Source organism: Capsicum annuum, chromosome 7 (assembly GCF_002878395.1).
Source record: "Capsicum annuum cultivar UCD-10X-F1 chromosome 7, UCD10Xv1.1, whole genome shotgun sequence".
Lineage (NCBI taxonomy): Eukaryota > Viridiplantae > Streptophyta > Magnoliopsida > Solanales > Solanaceae > Capsicum > Capsicum annuum.
Genome location: NC_061117.1, coordinates 15,634,646 through 15,641,057, shown reverse-complemented (window position 1 = coordinate 15,641,057; position 6,412 = coordinate 15,634,646). Strand labels below are relative to the sequence as shown.

The 6,412-nt window shown below is 47.6% G+C and overlaps 14 non-coding genes and 4 pseudogenes across 14 annotated transcripts; all 18 read left to right on the top strand.

Annotated features, from left to right (window-relative positions):
• Positions 1-1,171: 1,171 nt before the first annotated feature.
• Positions 1,172-1,290, top strand: LOC124886110. The gene has a single exon (XR_007043223.1). It is a non-coding gene; the product is annotated as a 5S ribosomal RNA (ribosomal RNA).
• Positions 1,291-1,466: 176 nt separating this feature from the next.
• Positions 1,467-1,585, top strand: LOC124886019. The gene has a single exon (XR_007043169.1). It is a non-coding gene; the product is annotated as a 5S ribosomal RNA (ribosomal RNA).
• A 172-nt stretch (positions 1,586-1,757) lies between these two features.
• LOC124886121 lies at positions 1,758-1,876 on the top strand. The gene has a single exon (XR_007043224.1). It is a non-coding gene; the product is annotated as a 5S ribosomal RNA (ribosomal RNA).
• A 176-nt stretch (positions 1,877-2,052) lies between these two features.
• On the top strand, positions 2,053-2,171 carry LOC124886116 (annotated as a pseudogene).
• A 174-nt stretch (positions 2,172-2,345) lies between these two features.
• Positions 2,346-2,464, top strand: LOC124886042. Its single transcript, XR_007043191.1, has one exon. It is a non-coding gene; the product is annotated as a 5S ribosomal RNA (ribosomal RNA).
• Positions 2,465-2,640: 176 nt separating this feature from the next.
• On the top strand, positions 2,641-2,759 carry LOC124886217. The gene has a single exon (XR_007043303.1). It is a non-coding gene; the product is annotated as a 5S ribosomal RNA (ribosomal RNA).
• Positions 2,760-2,935: 176 nt separating this feature from the next.
• Positions 2,936-3,054, top strand: LOC124886053. Its single transcript, XR_007043202.1, has one exon. It is a non-coding gene; the product is annotated as a 5S ribosomal RNA (ribosomal RNA).
• A 175-nt stretch (positions 3,055-3,229) lies between these two features.
• On the top strand, positions 3,230-3,348 carry LOC124886016. The gene has a single exon (XR_007043166.1). It is a non-coding gene; the product is annotated as a 5S ribosomal RNA (ribosomal RNA).
• A 176-nt stretch (positions 3,349-3,524) lies between these two features.
• On the top strand, positions 3,525-3,640 carry LOC124886134 (annotated as a pseudogene).
• A 168-nt stretch (positions 3,641-3,808) lies between these two features.
• Positions 3,809-3,927, top strand: LOC124885994. Its single transcript, XR_007043144.1, has one exon. It is a non-coding gene; the product is annotated as a 5S ribosomal RNA (ribosomal RNA).
• Positions 3,928-4,102: 175 nt separating this feature from the next.
• LOC124886126 lies at positions 4,103-4,218 on the top strand (annotated as a pseudogene).
• Positions 4,219-4,389: 171 nt separating this feature from the next.
• On the top strand, positions 4,390-4,510 carry LOC124885991. Its single transcript, XR_007043141.1, has one exon. It is a non-coding gene; the product is annotated as a 5S ribosomal RNA (ribosomal RNA).
• A 177-nt stretch (positions 4,511-4,687) lies between these two features.
• On the top strand, positions 4,688-4,805 carry LOC124885962. The gene has a single exon (XR_007043112.1). It is a non-coding gene; the product is annotated as a 5S ribosomal RNA (ribosomal RNA).
• A 141-nt stretch (positions 4,806-4,946) lies between these two features.
• LOC124886130 lies at positions 4,947-5,062 on the top strand (annotated as a pseudogene).
• Positions 5,063-5,232: 170 nt separating this feature from the next.
• Positions 5,233-5,351, top strand: LOC124886251. Its single transcript, XR_007043337.1, has one exon. It is a non-coding gene; the product is annotated as a 5S ribosomal RNA (ribosomal RNA).
• A 176-nt stretch (positions 5,352-5,527) lies between these two features.
• On the top strand, positions 5,528-5,646 carry LOC124886037. Its single transcript, XR_007043186.1, has one exon. It is a non-coding gene; the product is annotated as a 5S ribosomal RNA (ribosomal RNA).
• A 176-nt stretch (positions 5,647-5,822) lies between these two features.
• LOC124885957 lies at positions 5,823-5,941 on the top strand. Its single transcript, XR_007043107.1, has one exon. It is a non-coding gene; the product is annotated as a 5S ribosomal RNA (ribosomal RNA).
• A 176-nt stretch (positions 5,942-6,117) lies between these two features.
• Positions 6,118-6,236, top strand: LOC124885960. Its single transcript, XR_007043110.1, has one exon. It is a non-coding gene; the product is annotated as a 5S ribosomal RNA (ribosomal RNA).
• Positions 6,237-6,412: the final 176 nt, after the last annotated feature.

Sequence of the window (6,412 nt, the reverse complement as noted above, 5' to 3'; positions counted from 1 at the left end):
ATGATTCTGAAACACATTGTTGATGTACCAATGAGTCTTTATTACATCGTTATTGTATAGAAGGTCTATTACTTGGTTCCTATTGATGTATCATTGTTTCAAAGTATCAAAAATGTGGTGGCGACCGAAATAACAATCTCAAAGATTAATGAACTAAGTGATGGGAGTTCGCTCTTATCGGGTGGTATCCCAGGGGCATAAGTCTAGCATGGGTCGATCCCAATTTATGTGTTTATGGGTGGTATCCCAGGGGCATAAGCCTAGCATGGGTCGATCCCAGTTGATATATACTGGAGGCAGCCTAATGGTCACAGTACAGTACAGTAAAGATTACAAAGACGATAAGAACGAAGGTAAAGTGATTGAATAAATACAACGTACAGGTTGTCACAAGTTCTAGTAAGTGTGGTCCACTCCTATTACGACTTATTCACTTGTTTATGATTTCTATTGAGCTCCTATATCATATGTGATTATCTACAGCTTTACATACTCAGTACATATTTCGTACTGACGTCCCCCACGGGGACCTGCATTTCATGCTGCAGGCACAGGTACCTCAGCTCATTCACAGCATAGATAGGAGCCAGGTCATACAGCTATTGTTGGTGAGCTCCAGTTTGCTTCGGAGATTTCCGAGTCGGTTCCTTATGTTTTGTTATTGTACAGGAGTCATGCGTGGGCGGGGGGTTTGTCCTGACCCTAGTAATGTCATGTATATCCTAGAGGCTTTGTAGACATAAGGAAGGATAAAGTTATGGAAGTTTATATAATGATGTTATATTTGTATATGTGGTGGCCCAGATGGCCAAGTAATATATATATATACATATATATATATATATATATATATATATATATATATATTTGTGCATGTTGTGCTGATATAGGTAATTAGACCCTTCTATATGCAACGAAGTGCTGTCCAAATTTTTGGTGACATATAAGGGAAAGTACAGGTATTTGAACGGGTTCTCCCGGGCCTTCTCGGCTTCGGGTGTCAGTCCTGCCCGATGCGATTTTGGGGCGTAACAGGTTCGATCGGCGAATCTTTTTGTTTTTCCTCTTGGCAGAAACAAGAAAGGGGGTGAGGCGCGGAGGCCCGCGTGCGGGGTGTGACGGGCGGCGCAGGAGAAAGAGGCATAATAGAATTTGGAGTGCTGAGAATGACGGATGCGATCATACCAGCACTAACGCACCGGATCCCATTAGAACTCCATAGTTAAGCGTGCTTAGGCGAGAGTAGTACTAGGTTGGGTGACCCCCTGGGAAGTCCTCGTGTTGCATCCCTTCCTTTTTTTTTCCTTTAAAATTCGGTTTAATTTTGCCGGTTCGATCGGCGAATATTTTTGTTTTTCTTGTTGGCGGAAACAAGAAAGGGGGTGAGGCGCGGAGGCCCGCGTGTGGGGTGTGACGGGCGGCGCAGGAGAAAGAGGCTTAATAGAATTTGGAGTGCTAGGAATGACGTATGCGATCATACCAGCACTAACGCACCGGATCTCATCAGAACTCCGATGTTAAGCTTTCCTGGGCGAGAGTAGTACTAGGATGGGTGACTCCCTGGGAAGTCCTCATATTGCATCCCTTTTTTTTTTCTTTAATATTCGATTTAATTTTGATGGTTCGATCGGCGAATCTTTTTGTTTTTCCTTTTGGCGAAAACGAAAAAGGGGGCAAGGCGCAGGGGCCCGCGTGCGGGGTGTGACGGGCGGATTATAATAAAGAGGCATAATAGAATTTGGAGTGCTGGGAATAACGGATGCGATCATACCAGCGCTATCACACCGGATCCCATCAGAACTTCGAAGTTAAGCGTGCTTGGGCGAGAGTAGTACTAGGATGGGTGATCCCCTGGGAAGTCCTCGTGTCGTATCCCTTCCTTTTTTTTTCCTTTAAAATTCGGTTTAATTTTGCCATTTCGATCTGGGAATCTTTTAGTTTTTCCTCATGGCGGAAACAAGAAGGGGGTCGAGACGCCGTGGCCCGCGTGCGGGGTGTGACGGGCGGCGCAGGAGAAGGAGGCTTAATAGAATTTGGAGTGCTGGGAATGATGGATGCGATCATACCACCACTAACGCACCGGATCCCATCAGAACTCCGAAGTTAACTTTTCTTTGGCGAAATGAGTACTAGGATGGGTGACCCTCGTAGAAGTCCTCGTGTTGCATCCCTTCCTTTTTTTTCCGTTAAAATTCGATTTAATTATGTCGGTTCTATCGGCGAATCTTTTTATTTTTCTCTTGGGGGAAACGAGAAAAGGGGCGACGCGCGGGGGCGTGAGTCCGGGGTGTGACTGGCGGCGCAGGTGAAAGAGGAATAATAGAATTTGGAGTGCTGGGAATGACGGATGCGATCATACCAGCCCTAACGCACCGGATCCCATCAGAACTCCGAAGTTAAGCGTGCTTGGGCAAGAATAGGACTAGGATGCACGAACCCCTGGGAAGTCCTCGTGTTGCATCCCTTCCTTTTTTTTTCCTTTAAAATTCGGTTTAATTTTGCCGTTTCGATCGGCAAATTTTTTTGTTTTTCCTCTTGTAAGAAACAAGAAAGGGGGCGAGGAGCAGAGGCCTCCGTGCGTGGTGTGATGGGCTGCGCAGGAGAAAGAGGCAAAATAGAATTTGGAGTGCTGGGAATAACGGATGCGATCATACTAGCGCTATCACCCCGGATCCCATCAGAACTTCGAAGTTAAGCGTGCTTGGGCGAGAATAGTACTAGGATGGGTGACCCCCTGGGAAGTCCTCGTGTTGCATCCCATCCTTTTTTTTTCCTTTAAAATTCGGTTTAATTTTGCCGTTTTGATCGGGGAATCTTTTAGTTTTTCCTCATCGCGGAAACAAGAAGGGGGTCGAGGCGCGATGGCCCGCGTACGGGGTGTGACGGGCGGCGCAGGAGAAGGATGCTTAATACAATTTGGAGTGCTGGGAATGACGGATGCGATCATACCACCACTAACGCACCGGATCCCATCAGAACTCCGAAGTTAACAGGTCTTGGGCGAAGTGAGTACTAGGATGGGTGACCCTCGGAGAAGTCCTCGTGTTGCATCCCTTCCTTTTTTTTCCTTTCAAATTCGATTTAATTATGTCGGTTCTATCGGCGAATCTTTTTTATATTTCTCTTGGGGGAAACGAGAAAAAGGGTGACGCGCGGGGGCGTGCGTGCAGGGTGTGACTGCCGGCGCAGGTGAAAGAGGAATAATGGAATTTGGAGTGTTGGGAATGACGGATGCGATCATACCAGCGCTAACGCACCGGATCCCATCAGAACTCCGAAGTTAAGCGTGCTTAGGCAAGAGTAGGACTTGGATGTGCGAACCCCTGGAAAGTCCTCGTGTTGCATCCCTTCTTTTTTTTTTCCTTTAAAATTTGGTTTAATTTTGCCGTTTCGATCGGTGAATTTTTTTGTTTTTCCTCTTGTAAGAAACAAGAAATGGGGCGAGGCGCAGAGGCCTGTGTGCGTGGTGTGACGGGCGGCGCAAGAGAAAGAGGCTTAATAGAATTTGGAGTGCTTGGAATGACGGATGCGATCATACCAGCACTAACTCACCGCATCCCATAAGAACTCCGAAGTTAAGCGTGCTTGGGCGAGAATATTACTAGGATTGGTGACCCCCTGGGAAGTCCTATCCCTTTTTTTTTTCCTTTAAAATTCGGTTTAATTTTGCCGGTTTAATCGGCGAATCTTTTAATTTTTCCCCTTGGCGGAAACGAGAAAGGGGGCAAGGCGCAGGGGAGCGCGTGCGGGGTGTGACGGGCGGCGCAGGAGAAAGTGGCATCATAGAATTTGGAGTGCTGTGAATGACGGGTGCGATCATACCAGCACTAACGCACCGGATCCCATCAGAACTCCGTAGTTAAACATACTTAGGCGAGAGTAGTACTAGGATGAGTGACCCCCTGGGAAGTCCTCGTGTTGCATCCCTTCCTTTTTTTTCCTTTAAAATCCGGTTTAATTTTGTCGGTTAGATCGGCGAATCTTTTTGTTTTTCCTCTTGGTAAAAATGAGAAAGGGGGCAAGGCGGAGGGGCGTGCGAGCGGGGTGTGACAGGCGGCGCAGGAGAAAGAAGCTTAATAGAACTTAGAGTGCTAGGTATGACGGATGCGATCATGCCATCACTAACGCACCGGATCCCATCAGAACTCCGAAGCTAAGCGTGCTTGGGCGAAAGTAGTATTAGGATGGGTAACCCCCTGGGAAGTCCTATCCCTTTTTTTTTTCTTCCATTAAAATTTCGTTTAATTTTGCCGGTTCAATCAGCGAATCTTTTTGTTTTTCCTCATGGCGGAAACAAGAAAGGGGGCGAGGCGCGTAGGCCTACTTGCGGGGTGTGACGGGCGGCGCAGGAGAAAGAGGCATAATAGAATTTGGAGTGCTAGGAATGACGGATGCGATCATACCAGCACTAATGCACCGGATCACATCAGAACTCCGAAGTTAAGCGTGCTTGGGCGAGAGTAGTACTAGGATGGGTGACCCCCTGTGGGATGGCTTCGGGTTGCATCCCTTCCCTTTTTTTTTTCTTTAAAATTCGGTTTAATTTTGTCGGTTCGATCAGTGAATCTTTTTTTTTTTCCTCTTGGTGGAAACAAGAAAAGGGGCGAGGAGCGGGGGCGTGCGTGCGGGGTGTGACGGGTTGCGCAGGAGAAAGAGGCATAATAGAAATTGGAGTGTTGGGAATGACGGATGCGATCATACGAGTACTAACGCACCGGATCCCATCAGAACTACGAAGTTAAGCGTGCTTGGGCGAGAGTAGTACTAGGATGGGTGACCGCCTGGAAGTCCTCGTGTTGCATCCCTTCCTTTTTCTTTCCTTTAAAATTCGGTTTAATTTTTCCGGTTCGATCGATGAATTTTTTTGTTTTTCCTCATGGCAAAAACAAGAAAGAGGGCGGCGTAGGAGAAAGAGGCTTAATTGAATTTGGAGTGCTAGGAATGATGGATGCGATCATACCAGCACTAACGCACCGGAACCCAACAGAACTCTGAAGTTAAGCGTGCTTGCGCGAGAGTAGTACTAGGATGGATGACACCCTGGGAAGTCCTATCCCTTCCTTTTTTTTTCTTTAAAATTCGGTTTAATTTTGCAAGTTTGATCGGCGAATCTTTTCACTTTTCCCCTAGGCGGAAACGAGAAAGGGGGCAAAGCGCAGGGGCGCGCGTGCGGGGTGTGACGGGCGGCGCAGGAGAAAGAGGCATAACAGAATTTGGAGTGCTGGGAATGACGGATGCGATCAGACCAGCACTAACGCACTGGATCCCATCTGAACTCCTTAGTTAAGCGTGCTTGGGCGAGATTAGTACTAGGATGGGAGACCCCCTGGGAAGTCCTCGTGTTGCAACCCTTCCTTTTTTTTTTACTTTAAAATTCGGTTTAATTTTGCCGGATCGATCGGCGAATATTTTGTTTTTCCTCTTTGCGGAAACAAGAAAGGGGATGAGGCGCGGAGGCCCGCGTGCAGGGTTTGACGGGCGGCGCCGGAGAAAGAGGCTTAATAGAATTTGGAGTACTAGGAATGACGTATGCGATCATACCAGCACTAACGCACCGGATCCCCTCAGAACTCCGAAGTTAAGCTTTCTTGGGCGAGAGTAGTACTAGGATGGGTGACCCCCTGGGATGTCCTCCTGTTGCATCCCTTTCTTTTTTTTTTCTTTAAAATTCGATTTAATTTTGACGGTTCGATCGGCGAATCTTTTTATTTTTCCTCTTGGCGGAAAATAGAAAGGGGGCAAGGCGCAGGGGCGCACGTGCGGGGTGTGACGGGCGGATCAGGAGAAAGAGGCATAATAGAATTTAGAGTGGTGGGAATGACGGATGCGATCATACCAACACTATCGCACCGGATCCCATCAAAACTCTGAAGTTAAGCGTGCTTGGACGAGAGTAGTACTAGGATGGTTGACCCCCTGGGAAGTCCTCGTATTGCATCCCTTTCTTTTTTTGTCCTTTAAAATTTGGTTTAATTTTGCCGGTTCGATCGACGAATCTTTTTGTTTTTCCTCTTGGCGGAAACAAGAAAGGGGGCGAGGCGTGGAGGCCCGCGTGCTAGGTGTGACGGGCGGCGCAGGAGAAAGAGGCAAAATAGAATTTGGAGTGCTAGGAATGACGGATGCGATCATACCAACACTAACGCACCGGATCCCATCAAAACTCTGAAGTTATGCGTGCTTGGGCGAGAGTAGTACTAGGTTGGGTGACCCCCTGGGAAGTCCTCGTGTTGCATCCCCTCCTTTTTTTTTCCTTTAAAATTCGGTTTAATTATGCCGGTTCGATCGGCGAATCTTTTTGTTTTTTCTCTTGGCGGAAACGAGAAAGGGGGCAAGGCGTAGGGGCGCGCGTGCGGGGTGTGACGGGAGGCGGTGGAGAAAGAAGCATAATAGAATTTGCAATGCTGGGAATGAC